Here is a 16,334-nt window from a genome sequence, read left to right as displayed (position 1 = left end):
TTCTCTGAATGAACCTGTTAGGAAACATCAAGACCTATGAATAAATGATTGTGACTTCTACTGTGTGTTCTGGCCACATACCCTCTGACAAGGAAGATGGGCTACAAAGAAGGTTGTTTAAGTCCAGATTAGAGCTCCATTGAAACAGAGACCCAAACACTGGGAGAGAGGGGAAGAAAGATGACCATGGACAGGGGCTAAAGTGGAACACCTAACAAGGTCCTGTAGGGACAGCAAACGAGTCTGAATTTAAAAAGCCATTGGTCACTCTAGAGGTCAACATACCTCACACATAACTCTCATAAAACAAAACCATGTTTTGCTGTTTTATAAAATAATACTAACAGGTCTTATTACTAGTTCAAACCAAATGAAAACAATGGATGTATTCCTTAGTCAAATTTACTTATGCTAAGAAGAAAATAATATTCTATATGAACCTATAGAAAATTTTATAATAATCTTAAATTCTTCCTAGGGAAAATGTATCTCTATCTCTCTGTCACTTAATTATCCACCCATCTATCCATCATAGGAAAGAAAAATTCAAGGAACTCCTTAAGACCTGCAAAGAAAAATTATGGAAAGACACACCAGCCAGATACATTTCAGGAGTGGTTGCCATAGAAACTAGTCAGTAGGTTTCATTTTTAGAGTTGTGCCTTTTGATAAAATATTAAGTTTCTTGGAATATTTACACACTTACACATACACACAATAGCATAACTGCTGATGTCCAACTAAATTGCTTTAAAGCTACTTGAATGAGTTCTACTTTTATCAATTGTCTACAAGAAAAGAATTCATCTTGATAAGGTGATTGCTGAAGTTCTCTCTTCCTCTGGTCTGGGTATTTCACACTGAATAAAAGCTGGAGCAAGTGTGGTGCAGGCATAAAAGAGGTCAGGCACTTGACGGGAACCTAAGAAATTAAGCCTTGGTCTTGAGAGGCTCCTGACAGCTTGCCAACCAGTGGTGCTAAAATCTTCCAGGCTAGCTGGACAACTGCTTACTTGTTGTCAACACATTATTAATTAGATCTCATTTGTCTATGACAAGGTGGCCCCTTCTCACCTGTAAGAAATGGTGACATATTTCATCTTGGAAGAAGCATTGTAACATTGCCATGCAAGGAGCTCATCCTGTATCTCCTTCTCATTTGTGTTTAATAACTACTCATTGTGGGTCTGAGTCAAAAAAGCACGTGCTGTACTTCCCTATTTTGAAAATTAAGAAGGATTACACATTCTAACATAGAATCAGAACCGTAATCACTGATTCAGATGCTGATTTTTCAAGCACAGGCAGCAGGTTGGTTGCTGTAACAAAATCTTCTGACCAAAAGGCATCTGTGTTTGTAGATGCTAAAATAATCTTTGGATTACAATCAATAGACAATCAGAACATCTGAGGTGTGCCTGGAGAGGCCTAACAACTACTTAAGCTGACCTATAAAATGCCTTTGAGCCATAAACCCGGCAATCTTTGCAATGGGGTTTGGTGGATTTGGTTTTCTATCAGCTGGGAACACCCCTGGCTTCAGACCAAAAAGTCAGTCCCCTCTAAACAATAAAATCAGCAACAATCTTGACTTCCTAGACACACAAAGTAAATCACATTAGCAGCTGAGGAGACGTGATGAACTTTCTGTGTGAAGGGCAACTAGAAAAGAAAACAAGAAAGGATCAACTGGAAATGTCATGGATGGCTCTAGAGTGACTGCGGAGCCTGAGCCAGGGGCTGGCTCTAGAGTGACTGACAAGTCCCTGTGAAGAATCAAAAGAACACATGTACCACTTGGAAGCATTATATGGCTCTTTTTTTGGGAGGGGTGGGGGGGTGGGGAGGCTTGCTCTAAAATGATATGTGTTTGTGTATAAGTATTTCAACAATTTCTGGCAAAGTACACATGTTTATATCTATGGTTAGATATGAGTAAGACATTTTATCTATATGACTAAGAGATGATGGTTATCTCTGGAAGGATCAAAGGTCGTGTTTGTTTTTATATATTCCTCAGCCTCAGCACTGGCACTCATGATCTTTTAGAGAAAGGAAGATAAGTGTACACACACACACACACACACACACACACACACAGAGAGAGAGAGAGAGAGAGAGAGAGAGAGAGAGAGAGAGAGAGAGAGAGAGTTATTTTTTTAATTGAAACTATGGTATGTTAATTAGTCAAACAGTAGCACTAGAAAAACAAATATAGTGGTCCTTGAGTGTCTGTGGAGACTGGTGAATGTCTGGATGCAAGGAGGAGGCTCAAATCCCTTATATAAAATGGCACAGCATCTGCATGTAGCCCACAAATCCTCCTGTGTACTTTAAATGCTCTGCAGAGTCCTTATGACACTAATATAATGTAAAAGCAACATGAGTAGTTGTGCCGTCCTGTCCAGGGAACGACAACAAAGCCTGCATGTGTTCAGTACGGATAAACTTTTCCCAAACGTTGTCAAGAAGTATCAGGGGGTGTGGGGCCCGTGGATACAAACGGCGGAGCAAACCTTTACCACTGTTTCAGTCCTTCTAAGCAAAGTAATGACAAACGCAAACGGTACAGAAAATGAAGAAAGCAGAGGAAGTATTTTCAAAATTCTATAGGAAATCTGGAAATAAGTGTGAATGAATATAGTATGCCGAGTTAAATACTTTTAAAAATTCAACCTATAGGTCACAAGTATACAATCATTTAAAAATTCAGAATATACTAATTATGTCCTAGGTCCAAAATAGTTTAATATTATGTTGGAGTCAATCAACAGATACTGTGTGTTTTGAGAATTTATTTTGCATCACAAAAGAATATGAAGTAGGTTGTAGAGCAATTCTAACCACATGTAGTATATTCTGTGCCCTAAAGAGGTAAACTAGTTGCAATCAAAAATTTTAATTTAAAGTATATAATTAGCTTTACTATAAAAACTTGAAAATACATATAACAGACCCAAATTAACCAGACCCAAACTCTATACATTTCAACAAACTTCTACACAGGTAGAAAGGCACTGTGAAGCAGTAGAGATTCATACTACGTTTTATATTTTCACTATGGGCTAACTTAAATAAGAATTTTTAAAATATTTATGTGATAATTAACTTCCAAATGCTAAACATATTTTGGTTTGGCAAAGGATTAAGTCCATAATATTATATTAATATCTAAGTACCCAGCTGTCTGATTTATTATTATATTAAGGGAACACACACAGATAAATAATTGTAACAGAACTGTATGAGATTGTTGAGCTAAATACGAGAAAATATAACTTCAAATATCTTCAGTTTCATCACAAAGTAAGCAAGTACTGCCTGTCAAAGCCATGGCATACAGAACGGTTCTTGCTTCTTAGCGTGTAGGCGCGCTGGCTTTGTAAAGGAGTTGGAGTGACCAATCACCATATTAACTTTGCCCTGCAAGGGACTATGTGCCTCTCTCATGCACCACAAATATCTTCAGGCGAAAAGACAGAAGCCAAAAGTCAATACTGCCTTCCGTCAAACATACGTGAGAAGCCATTTGGGAAACCACTAAAATACACTATTTCCAAAGCCAATAGTGTTCTGCTGGGTTAGTGGCATCTACCACAGATAAAACCACTTCAGTGGCACAGAGTGGCACCAACTATCACCTCACACAGGCAGTTGGGGGCAGGTGGGGGCAGGTGGGGGCAGGCAATCGTGCACATTGATGATAGCCTGGTTGACAATAGGCAGGCTGAAGTCAGACTGTAACATAGGAATCTTCTCCTTCCCGTGGGATTCCATTTCCTTTCTAGCAAATATACACTAGATACAAGATACATTAGAAAGTAAAATGTTTATCATGGTGGCTACTAGTACCAAGGCCTGCTATATGGAAAGCAAGGCAGGGCCTAGCCCTGGAGGCCAGGTGGGTGGGGTAGAGGTAGCATGTAGCATGTAGCATGTAGAAGGCAGCTCTTCTACTTACCACTCAAAATGTATTACAGGGAATTGCCAATCCTGTGTTAGTTATTAGCTAATGATGAAATAGATGTAGGATAGACATTAAAAAAAAGTTAAACTGAAACACAAATTATGGATGTTATATACCATGGAAGCTATCTTAGGTTTTTATTCTGTTTGGGGATGTTCTTTCATTTTTGAGCCACATGTTTTGAGTTATCTTACTTCTGTTTAATTTTAGGAGTTTATTTTTTAAAATTTCAAGTAATAAACCTTGATTTCAGTCTAGTTTTAGGCTTATAGAAAAAAAATGGTCAGAAAGTTCCTCGTCTTTTGGCTTTCCCATTTAAATAACATCTTGTGTGAGTATAATACCTTTGTTATAACTAGTGAGCCTATACTAGCAACAATTATTAGTTATATTCTACAGTTAACACTGGGGTTTGTTTTCTGTTTCATAGGTCTACAGATTGTAACAAATACAGCACGTCATTGCATCATCACTTACAGTAACATATCGAGTCATCTCATGACCCTAGCCCTGAGTTCTACCCATGTTAAACTATGTAAGAAGTGCTCAAATTGTCTTTCAAAATGTGGCTGTACCAAGCAACCTTTTTTAGTACTTAAAAATCCACATGGGGCTGGGATGTAGCTCAGGACTGGTCTGTTGGCCTACTGTGTGCCAAGCCCTGGGTGATTCTCCAGCACCATGAGCACTGTACTTAGATACAATTGTGAACCCACCAATTGGACCTAAACAAATAACCAGGAAACATTACCAGGAGATTATGTGGGACCTAATTTTCAGAGTCTAAATAAACACATAACCTGCCTAACATTTAAGAGTCTTATGGTTTCAAAGAGTAGAACTGGCCATAAGGATTATCTTTAAAATTCTTCGTAGTTGGGACTGGAGAGGTAGGTCAGCAGTTAAGAGCACTTACTGCTCTTGCAGAAAACTGAGATTAAGTTCTCGGCACCAACGTCAGGTGCCTTACAACTACCTGTAACTCTGGTCTCAAAGGATCCCATGCCTTCTGGACTTTGCAGGTACACGCACTCACATGGTACATATAAACTCACATAGACACAGACGTATACATCCACATAAATGAAAAGGTCTTTAAAATGTCTTTACGGTTATTAAATTCTATTCTATTCAATCCTATTTTAAAATTGTATTACATTTATTTATTCTCTCTCTCTCTGTCTCTCTCTCTCTCTCTCATGTGTGTGTGTGTGTGTGTGTGTAGCTCAGAGGACAACTTACAGGAGTTAGTTCTCTCCTTCCACCATATGGATTCTGGAATGGAACTCAGATAACAGGCTTGGTGTGAGCACCTTTACCCACTGAGCCATCTCCACAGGTCATTAATAGTCAATTCTTAACTAAGTAGTTATGGTCTCTGTGGTGTCAATAATTCCACTTGACTTTTAAACAATAATTTGGCATGACTCAATGAAACCTCAGCAGACTGGGGAAAAAGTCAACAGTCAACAATGACAGTAGCAAAACTCTCTTGGATGATTGTGCTAGGTTTTGGTGGTGTTCTAGCTTGAGACCACTAAAGTCTTGTTCCAGTAAAAGAAAGTATTATCTTTGCTTCTATTTGTGTATACTGCCCATCTACTAGAACAGCCCCACCACACACCTATACACACACACGAACACATGTATACATACATATCCATGTGGACACACAGATGCCTATGCAGACACATGTATACATATATACCTGTGTTCATACACATGCCCATGTGTAAACACATACTTCATATACACATACACATGCTTGTGCATATATACTCATGTATAAACATTCATTCACACACACACACACCTTTCCTGTTACATACACATTCACACACATACATTCCATGTGCATAAGCTGTAAGGTGGGCCTCACCGAAGCTGTCTGTGTCATAAATGCCACTGTCTGGAACCATACTGGCCCTGCCGACTGACTTCTCCCTAACCAGGTAAGAGTCAGGACAGAATTCTACCAGACTTTCAAAGATTTGTAGCAAATACTTCTTAAATTGTGCAATACAACAGAAGGAGCATTCTCAAACTTCTATGAAGCCTGTTTACTCTAATAACAAAACCAGGTAAAGACATGACAACAACAAAAGAAAACTAAAGTCAATATCCCTAATGAACAGAGACCTAAAACCTCTCAATAAAATACTTGCAAACAGAATACAGACATACATCAAAACGGTTATCCACCTTGACCAAGTTGTCTTTATCCTGTGAAGATACAAGGATGGTTCAGTGCACATAAGTCCATAAATGTAATAAATGACATAAATGGATTTTTGAGGGCAAAAACCACATGATTACCTCACTAGTCACAGAAAATGCTCTTGAAAAAAAATCCAACATGTCTTCATGACAGAAGTTCCAGAGACAATAAGACTGAGGGCTGTATGTGCCAAACCCACAGCCACCATCATCCTAAATAGAGAAAACCCCAAAGCAACCCCATTAAAATCAGGAATGAGACAGGGCTGCTCACTATTCCCACTTCTCTTCAGGGGAGGAAAGTAAAGGGATACAAAGAGAAAAAGAGGAAGTCACATAACCCCATTTGCAGATGACACTACACACACACACACACACACACACACATATACACACACATACACACACACACACACACACATTTCATTTTTTAAAGGTAATCAAAAGCATCCTTTTCCAAATTTAAGGGTCGACTCACCCTAATGGCCAATAGCCTCAACCTGATGCTTAGCCTAAGCTTCCCATGCACCACCATTCTCCGTGCTTCTGGGAAAGGAGATGCTGCTGTTCTAACTATTTGCCCAGTTCCGTGCCTTTCCTCAAGTGGTTCCCAGACCCAGAATTTCTTTTAGAGCTCCAACTCTCAAAGCTCTCCCCATTATTTGGAAAAAATTCACTATTTTATCTGAGATGTTTTCAAATGTCAGCATTACTTAAGTTTTTACCTCTACAGCATCCTGTACCATTCTTTGGGGTTTTCTCCTATCTTCATAACATATAAGACACATCTTTCTTAGAGTTAAGGCTAGAGTATGTTATAGACATATTCTAGGCCTCAGAGCAGGCACATACTGTTATTCAGTAAACATTTTTACATGAATGACTACATAAGAGACAAGAGCTAACTTTATTCTTCTTTGCACCCCACAGCAATATCCAGCACTGGGTTTATAACCAAGAAGCCTACTTGAGTTAGATCTGGTCAGACTGTTCATTTGCCAACTGAGAAAAACAAAGCCATAAGTGACATAGTCTGCACTTGAGATGTCTGCAAAGCCAAGATCCTCCTGTGTACCTAGAATACCACACCATAATGCTCGCCCAACTCTGAATAAATATTTATGTGATCTACTACAGTTTTAAGTATCTAAAACTCCTGATAAAGATCAGAAATCCTAGCTATGCATGGTAGCACAGAAACAAAAGAATAAGTTTGAGGCCATCCTGGGCTATGTAGCAGGATCCTAGCTCAAAACAAGACAAAGATTTCTACACCATTGTAACTGACAGGTTGCACTTTTCACCCAATGAAGAGCATGAAGAGTTCCCACATCAATCCTTTTCCTTGAGTGTCTTCTCCTTGCTAGAAACTGATACCTTGTACCCAGACTAGCCAGGCAAGCTCCCTGACACAGCTCAAAACATCATGGGAGAAAACCATTACACAAGCAAACTCACTGGTGAAACTACACTTAACATTTTGAGAAGAACTAGAAGAGAAAGGAGAAGAGAAAGCGTGAACAGCAGGGTGGTGCCCGCTGAGGGTGTGGATCATGGGAAGGGCTCCTCAGAGGAAGTGAGGGATGAACAAGAATCAGAAAAGTGAAAAGGGAGGGTGGGAACAGTGTGGGCATCGCAGAAAACAACAACAACAAAAGAAAGACAACAAAAGATAGACAACAATGCGAAGCTCTGGGCCCCTGGTCCATGAAAGGAAGGTAGTGGCTGAGGAAGACCACAGAGCCTGGCCTGGAGCCACTTCATCAACTCCAAGAGGCCCCCGAGGAAGGGGCTGTCTTCTATGTAGAGCAGGGATCACTTGGGGTAGGTGGTGGCAACCTCAGCAGGACCCAGGCCTCAGGGCCCAGGTCATGCCAGTTCTTTGGTTTCTATTCCTCTTTAGATACAGAATCAAACAGGAGAGTTGAAACATTAGAGACATTTTTTATACTTGTACATAAAAATACACACATTTTATATTTTATGTGCAATATTTATGTATTTTGTAAACACGTATCTTCTTGCTATTAGAGTCTAAACGTAAAAATATTTTTAAATTCTCACTGTACATTTATATTCATGTATGTCGCTGTGTACATGTGTGCACATGGCTATGGAGGAGAGAGGACAACTTGAGGAAGCTGGTTCTCTCCATCCACCATGTGAGACCCGGTGATCCAACGCAAGGCATCGGCCTTACCACTGACCATCTCCCTGGCCCAGGAACAATCTCAGAACACAAGAGCAATCTTTCAAAAGATTATGGTCTCTCTCATTCACTGATAAGCCCCCTCGTGAGGCTCAGGAACAAATGAGTAGGTACAGTCACTCTTTCCAGAAGTCGCAGTGGAAAAGGTGAAAGCCAACACGGTCAGACGATGAGTAACTATAGGCCACGGAGCTGAGCAAGGGTTTGCCACCCATCCAGTGAAAGGAGTGCTGCAGCCTGGCCCGCCACGACTGCCAGGCACCGTGCTGTGTGGGCCCCTTGAGACTCTGGCAGGCCACAGGCTTCCTGTCTCCAGCACACCCTCCAAGGTCCCACCGCCCTTTTCCCTGCAGAAGGAAGTGAGTCTGTGCAAAGCCCACAGTCTACGCTTACTTCCTAATGGTAATATTTATACAAAAAGAAAGAAGCTCGGTTTACCACTCTAATTTGTCATAAAATAAAACCTAAGGTTTAGCAAAAAACAAATAAATATCAATCAAACAAACAAAAACTATTTAAGTATTCTGCCCATGAGCAAAATAAACCCTATCAAAAATTTAACATTTTCAAAAACCCACAGAACTTGATAGTAATTTATTACAGATGGGAGGTTTTTAAGTCAAAGACACAATTTTAAAAAGACCTACAAAGGGACCAGACCAAACCAGACTGGGCCAGACAGGTCTGGACAGCACAGGACCAGACCTGTCTGACTAGATCTAGACCTACACCCAGACCCAGACCAGACCTACACCCGGACCAGACCTACACCCAGACCCAGACCAGACCTACACCCAGACCTACACCCAGACCCAGACCAGACCTACACCCAGACCCAGACCAGACCCACACCCAGACCCAAACCCAGACCCACACCCAGACCCAGACCTGACCTACATCCAGACCCAGACCAGACCTACACCCAGACCCAGACCAGACTCACACCCAGACCCAGACCAGACCTACACCCAGACTCAAACCCAGACCTACACCCAGACCTACACCTAGATCTACACCTAGACTTAGACCCAGACCCATACCTAGACCGAGCTTGGCTGGGCCAGATCAGATCAGATCTCCATGAGGAAACTAGTATTCCATTAATTCTAGCAAGTGCAGATGAATCCTGAACTTCTGATCTAAGTGGAAGAACAAGATGATTCATGTGTCCACTATGAAAATAGACATCTGGTGGCCAGGGCTGACTGAGCAGAACAAGGTTTGAACCTCAAGCGAACGTTTTCCAAATTCTGGTCATATTGGCTGGCATCTTCTCTTCCCTTTTGCCATCCACACTATACATTCTTTCTCCAGTTAAAGAAAATTTGAACTAGAAAAGCAAGATTTTATAATAATTAAGAAATAGCACATACAAATATTTTAACAGCAAATGGGGGTTGGTGGGTAGCGAGATTGCTCAGCAGTTTAAGGGTGCTTTTGGCTCTTGTGCAGAACTCAAGTTTAGTTCCTGTCACCCGTATCTTGTGACTCACAACCACCTTTAACTCCAGCTCCAGGAGATCCAACACCCTCTTCTGGCCTCCTCAGGCACCTCACACATGGCGCACACACACACACACACACACACACACACACACACACACACACACACACACACACATACACACACACACACACACACACGTGCACGCACATGCACACCTACATACACCTAAATAAAAACAAATCTAAGAAAAAGAGAAGAAAACAGTTGCCTATGGACCACCCTGGCCAGGTGTAGACCACAGCTGCAAACCCCACACTCAAAGGCTGAAGCAGGAGGATTGTGAGCTTTGAGGCTAGCCTGGTCTACATAGTAAAGCTCTGTTTCAAATTAAAACAGAAATCACTTATGAAGTGACTTATAAAGGCAGTCAGTCTTCCACTTAAACTATTCCACTTACAACTGTTTAAAAATAGATTTACTTGTTAAGTAAGAAATAATTTTTCAAAAGCACATTCACTATGTCATTGTTCTTATTCATTCATTCAAGAAATGAGGGAGGGCTGATATTGGCTCCTTCAAACATCACTGAGCAGTTAAAATCCCTGCTCAGTGGAGTCCACGTCCACAGAACTGTGTAACTGACTATGGCAGAAAATGAGGTTTAAAATAATAACAATAAGAAACATTTCAGGGATGTAAAATGGAAATTCTACAGATCCATTACACAACAATTTAAATATAACTACCACTACTGAATGATACACTTAAAAAGAGAATACATATTGTGCTTATTTAACCAGAATTTTCAAAAAGTAAAATAAATTTAAAACATAAAAATGTCTGCTGTACACTGGGTATCTACCATGTATTGGCTCTACTCCAAGCTAAACCTCAGAACTGCCTTTGGAGGCAGGCGCTACTATTTCCCCAGTGTCCCAAATGGGAACACAGAGATCAGAAAGGTAAACAACTTGGCAGGATCATGGGTTTGAGCAACACACCTGGGAGAGACATAGCTTGGTCTGCTTAGTGAGTTCCTGGACTGACAGGACTTCATAAAGAGACCCTGCCTCAAACCAACCAACAAAACACAAACCAAAATAAACCAACGAAACAAATAAAACCCAAGCATCGAGTAGTAGCAATGATACAGTAGTGGTCCAATTGTAATCACCTACTTGCATTCTTCAGTTTGCTCTTCAGATGTTGATGACTTACAATCCAGCTAATGCCCTTTTGATGGTGATCTGTCATAGGCACTGAGAAACCACTTTCAGTCATGCCAAAGCTATGGTATTCTTTTCTTACGAATGGGAGGGAATTACAGAAGCTGGTTTCTTTTAAAACAGACATTACAGACAGAAACTGTAAGTATTTTTAGTCCTTTGTACTTTTTTATCCAGTAGCCTGGCTGAGAATAATATAGAAACACTTAAAAATAGCCATTCAGTTCTCTGAAAATCATGAAATAGCTTTGCACATGCCCAGCACCTGTTTGACACATCTTAATCAATGCAACTTTGCTAGACATATAAAAAGGAGAGAACCTTTCAGTTCTAGAACTGGGCCCCCTTTTAGACCCTCAAGGGGCTCAGTCCCAAGTAGAACTAACAAAGTTCCAGCTTTTTCCTTCGTTACCTGCTCCTGTTACGTGGGAAACCTCCTCAAGCAGGAGCCTTTAGAAAGAAAGCTAACTTGGTTCTATCACTTGTGGACTTCTCCAAAATGACCTGGGAGTGAACATTTGGAAAATGACAATGGAGACACAGGATAACCTCTGAGAAAGAGAGAGAGAGAGAGAGAGAGAGAGAGAGAGAGAGAGAGAGAGAGAGAGAGAGGGAGAGAGAGGTCTCACATGTTGGGAAAGTTCAACCCATAGAGAAATGAGTGAAGGGGGAAGAAAGGGTGGGGGCAGGAAAGGAGGAAAGAGGTGGGGGGGGAGAGGAAAGGAGGGAAGAGGTGAGCTCGGGAACAAAGTAAGTATTTAGAATCCACTTGTGTGCTCAAGTGCCCTGGCTGAGCATCAAGCTTTCAGCCATGGTCCTAGCAGCAAAACTAAAACAGGTCTGAACACATAAGAATGCCATCGAAACATGAGGAACCAACTTGAGAGTGGCCAGGTGTGCTCATTCTCCTGAACAATACAGAGTCATCCACCGTGCTTCTAGTCAGCTCTTCCTTTTAAAGCAAACCTGACGTAGGACAGCACCAGTCTCCTTATCAAGATTCCTCCAAGTGTGGAAAGATATGTAAGATCTTAGTAAAACCTGAACTTCCTTCTGTATTCGCAACGATTAAAACAACGATTCCCTATTCAGGGGGAGGAGGTCCCCCTCAGTTACAGTCATAGGGGAGGGGAATAGGGTGAAAGTGGGAGGGAGGAGTCAGAGGGAGGATACAGGGATGGGATAGCAATTGAGATGTAGTATAAATGAATTAATAAAAAAATTACAATAAAAAAAAGCAATGAACCTCAAAACATAGTGGTTTAAAACGAAAACGATGGATGCTGGAAACAGGCTTCTAGTAGTTCTTACAAGGTCAAGAATGGATCCAAAATAATACAGTCACATTAGCTATGTTTAAATGTGAGGTGTTATTCCCTCTGCCCACCATGGCTCACTAGCTTGTGAATTCAATAGATGCTAAGTATAGGGCTGCTAAAGACCAGCCAAATCATTTTCCTAGGGCCAAGCTAGCCACGGTCTCGTCACGTGAGGCTTTAGTCAAAAGCTCCCGGAGAACAACTTCATAACCTGATGCTTCTTCAATTAAACTGCACAGAGCAGAGAGGAGTGGGTAACAAAGTCCTCTACAGGAAACAAGGGGATCTGAGTATAAACAACTGGGGGGGGGGGCTACTTTTTATTTAAATGAGTGCACCCTTGTCATCTGAAATGATAATGTCATCTATTACATGTATTTCCTATCTAAGAGCAGGGATCTGTGATTGATGGGTGTTGAGCCTGAGGCTGCCTAAGGTCCTGCTCAACTCAAATACTTCCAGGACGTAAAGGGCAACACTCCTCACGAAATTAAATACTAAGTTCTGGCCTCTGGCTGTCTCTAGGATTTTCTTCTTTATGTATTTAAGTTTGTCTTTTTATCCAAGCTAGTAAGTTAAAGGCCCCTTCAGATGTTGTGAAGCATCCAAGTGTACGCAAAATAGAGGTAAATCAGTTAAGTACCAGGTATGTTTCAGATTTGACCTGAAATTGCTTAACATGGAAACCTTAGCCATTAAAAAAGGATTTCTTTATGGTCAAATATATAATATATAATATATATATTTGGATTTATACACATACACATAGACAGACATAAGTAAGCATACCACTGCCGTACCAATTTTGTTAAATTATAAAATAAATCTATCATGTATATGTGCATGCACACACATGCATGTATATGGAGGTCAAAGGGCAACGTGTGGGAATCAGCCCTTTCACCACTTGAGTCCTGGGGTCTGAACTCAGAGTGTCAAGCTTTTTGGCAAGCACCTCTGCACCCTGCTGTGTCACCAGTCCTACTCCATGATTTTTAAAAGTAATTTCTGCACAAAGATGTCTTCTTTACAAAAGGCCTTCTGTAAAGGTTACACGAGGTGGCTCTTATCTGGTTAGTATCTTAAAAGCAGCTTTCAAGATATTTTCATTCCCTTATAAAAATTGGAATTCAGATAATTTAGTAGCAAATCTTGACCAGCTAACATCTTAACAAACAGAACAAATGGAGATTAAAAATCAAATAAAAAATCAACGCGTGCTAAAAAGATATACAGAAAGAAATCAACAGATTCTAATGCCAATATTTTGTACAGATCTTGGCAAACAGCTGATGACTACCAGTTGTGACTAGAAGCAAATGCTCCTAGCAGAGAGACACAAGTATACAGAATAATTTGTTCATGAAAAATAATGGGTGTGAGCCTTCCCAGACCTTCGAAAATTATTCTGAACTAGTCACTAAGCATGAAGTGATAGAGTGTGCTGAAAAAACAAGGAAGTCTGCTGGCTCTGAGCACACAGTGCTAAGGTAATCTGTGTAGGGCTGGTATGCCACCCTTCAAACTCAGGCAGGGAAGGAGACTTCCGAGGGCTTTAATCTCTTGCTGTGATCACTTGCCGTGTTTTTGCATTTTAATGGCTGCAAGAAAGTGAAGAGCTCAAAACAAGGGGGAAAGAGTATTGTCTTATATCCTCCTTTCTGTATGCTGTATTTTCAATGTGTAGCTTACTTGAGCTGAGTACCCCTCCAGTAGTTCTCAACCCGTGGGGAGCGACCTCCATAGGGGTTGCATTTCAGGTGTTTACATTATGACTTATAACAGTAGAAAATGACAGTTCTGAAGTAGCAATGAAATGATTTATGGTTGGAGGGGATCACCACCACATGAGGGACTGCATTAATGGGCTGCAGCACTAGGAAAGCTGAGAACCACCGCATCGTGTGAAATGCCCGAGAAACCAGGTACATGGTTTTGTTTGTTGATTTATTTTTATTGATGTGTCTGAGTGTGTGAGTGCTGTATGTGTGTTGGTGCCTGAGGAGGCCAGAAGAGGATGTTGGACTTACAGGCATTTGTGACTCACACAACAAGGGTGCTGGGAACCACACCCAAGTCCTCTGAAAGAGCAGTATTTGCTCTTAACTGCTGAGCTATCTCTCTAGCCCCCATCACAGTATTTTGTATTTGAGAATTTCTTTTTAAATTGTGCTAGGGAGAGTTACTTGCATATATATACTTTTGTTCTAACCATATATTATATAACATCCTTTCTTAATATATGTATGTGTGTATACATATATATGATCCTTTAAAATCAACAATATATTATTTATTAATATATAATATATTAAGAAATAACATACATTATTTCTTAAAAGGAAAGGGTCATACACACATTATATATGTGTGTGTATATATATATATATATATATACACACACACACATTTATGTGTGTGTGTGTGTGTGTGTGTGTGTGTGTGTGTGTATCTTGTCTAACTGCATTTCGACCTGCCACATGGTGTCAAGTGTGGAACTTCCCACTTGAAGCATCATCCTAGCTTTCACAAAGATTCAAATTCTTGGAAATTAAAAAAAAAATTGGAATAAAGATGCTCAACCTGTATTTTAGAAATATGTCCTCTTAGACTTTTGCCAATCAATAAACAACTATAACCACAAACATGATATTAATAATAAAGCAATGCCATTAAACCCAACATCCTAGAGGATTTGTAGGAAGGTAAGAACTGTGTGACAGAGTCTAACCGTGTGCAGAGCCCTCCTGTCAGTTCATTATCTCCCATTTACATGTATTTTGCATACATTTTTAGAAAGCTAAGGAGCTATTATACTTCAAGCTCGAAGTAGTCTCCTGAGGATTTATATAGCATATACTCCATAACCAACCCATGTTTCCATTTGACTCCATTAATATGTCAAGACTGTGAAGATGGGGGATCTCAGACTCTTGACACTCCCAGTATTGGGAGCAGCGACCCTCCAGCTCCTAGCACGTCCTCGCGTGCATTTCCCCATATATGTACAAAGCGCTGCTCTAGGACAGCGAGTGGTGCACCAAGTCACTATGGAGTTTTTCTATCTTCTTAGATTTTCGGGTTTTTTTTTTATATTTTTCATATGATCAATGGCCACACAACACTTTCTTTTCAAATTGGACTTCATTCTGTCTGCTACTGCCTTTCCACAACCATCAGGATTTATTTATTTTCATTTAGATTTATTTATTTAAAAAATGCATGGTGTGGGCAGGTCACACAGCAGTGCAGTCTGGTAAGTTCCTTAGAACCTCGCTCACCTGCACTGTCCCCACACACCTAGGTTCACCTAAGTGTGCCCAGCCTATGCACTACCCTGCTTAGAGAGTTCCTCAGAACTTTCCCTGCCCACACCGTCACCACACCCCAGGCCTAGCCACAGCCAGACAGCTTCTACACCCACCCAGGCAGTCCACTGCCTTAGATTTGCATTGGCCCCTGCACTCCCCATACTGTCAGGGACCCACTTCAGCCTGTGTATCAGCTCTAGCCTAGTGAGGGAAACAGGCAAACTTCCACTCAATAATGCCAGACTGGAATCTCATATGAGACACATAACCAATGAAAGAAGTCTATACGTCCAGGTCACGTCTCCAAAACGCAAACAGTATGATAGGCCAAGACAATCCACCTCTTGCCAACCCACTAGTCCTACAGAGATGTTTTCTAGTGAGGATTATTTATCTAACTAAAGAAAATCAATCTGAAATGAAGATGGAATTGAAAGACTTGGCAACTTAAGTAGAAAACTTGGGGGAAAGTCTCACCAGTAGAATGGATCAAAGTAGGACACAGAAGTATCCTGTCTTGAAATAACAGGAACCTCATGACCAAAGAATATGAAAACAAGTTTAAATCATACCAAGGAATTATACAGGAAACATGGGAACGCCATGAAAAATCTGCAAATTGTGAATATAGAGGAAGA

The 16,334-nt window shown here is 40.6% G+C and overlaps 1 protein-coding gene across 2 annotated transcripts in view; it reads right to left on the bottom strand.

The window, feature by feature from the left end:
• Nucleotides 1-16,334, bottom strand: part of BACH2 (BTB domain and CNC homolog 2) — a 349,262-nt gene that overhangs the window by 294,232 nt on the left and 38,696 nt on the right. The gene's annotated exons all lie outside the window — the stretch shown is intronic.

This window comes from Acomys minous (genome assembly GCF_964271855.1).
Source record: "Acomys minous genome assembly, chromosome: 1".
Lineage (NCBI taxonomy): Eukaryota > Metazoa > Chordata > Mammalia > Rodentia > Muridae > Acomys > Acomys minous.
This window is presented reverse-complemented; position numbering and strand designations above follow the sequence as displayed.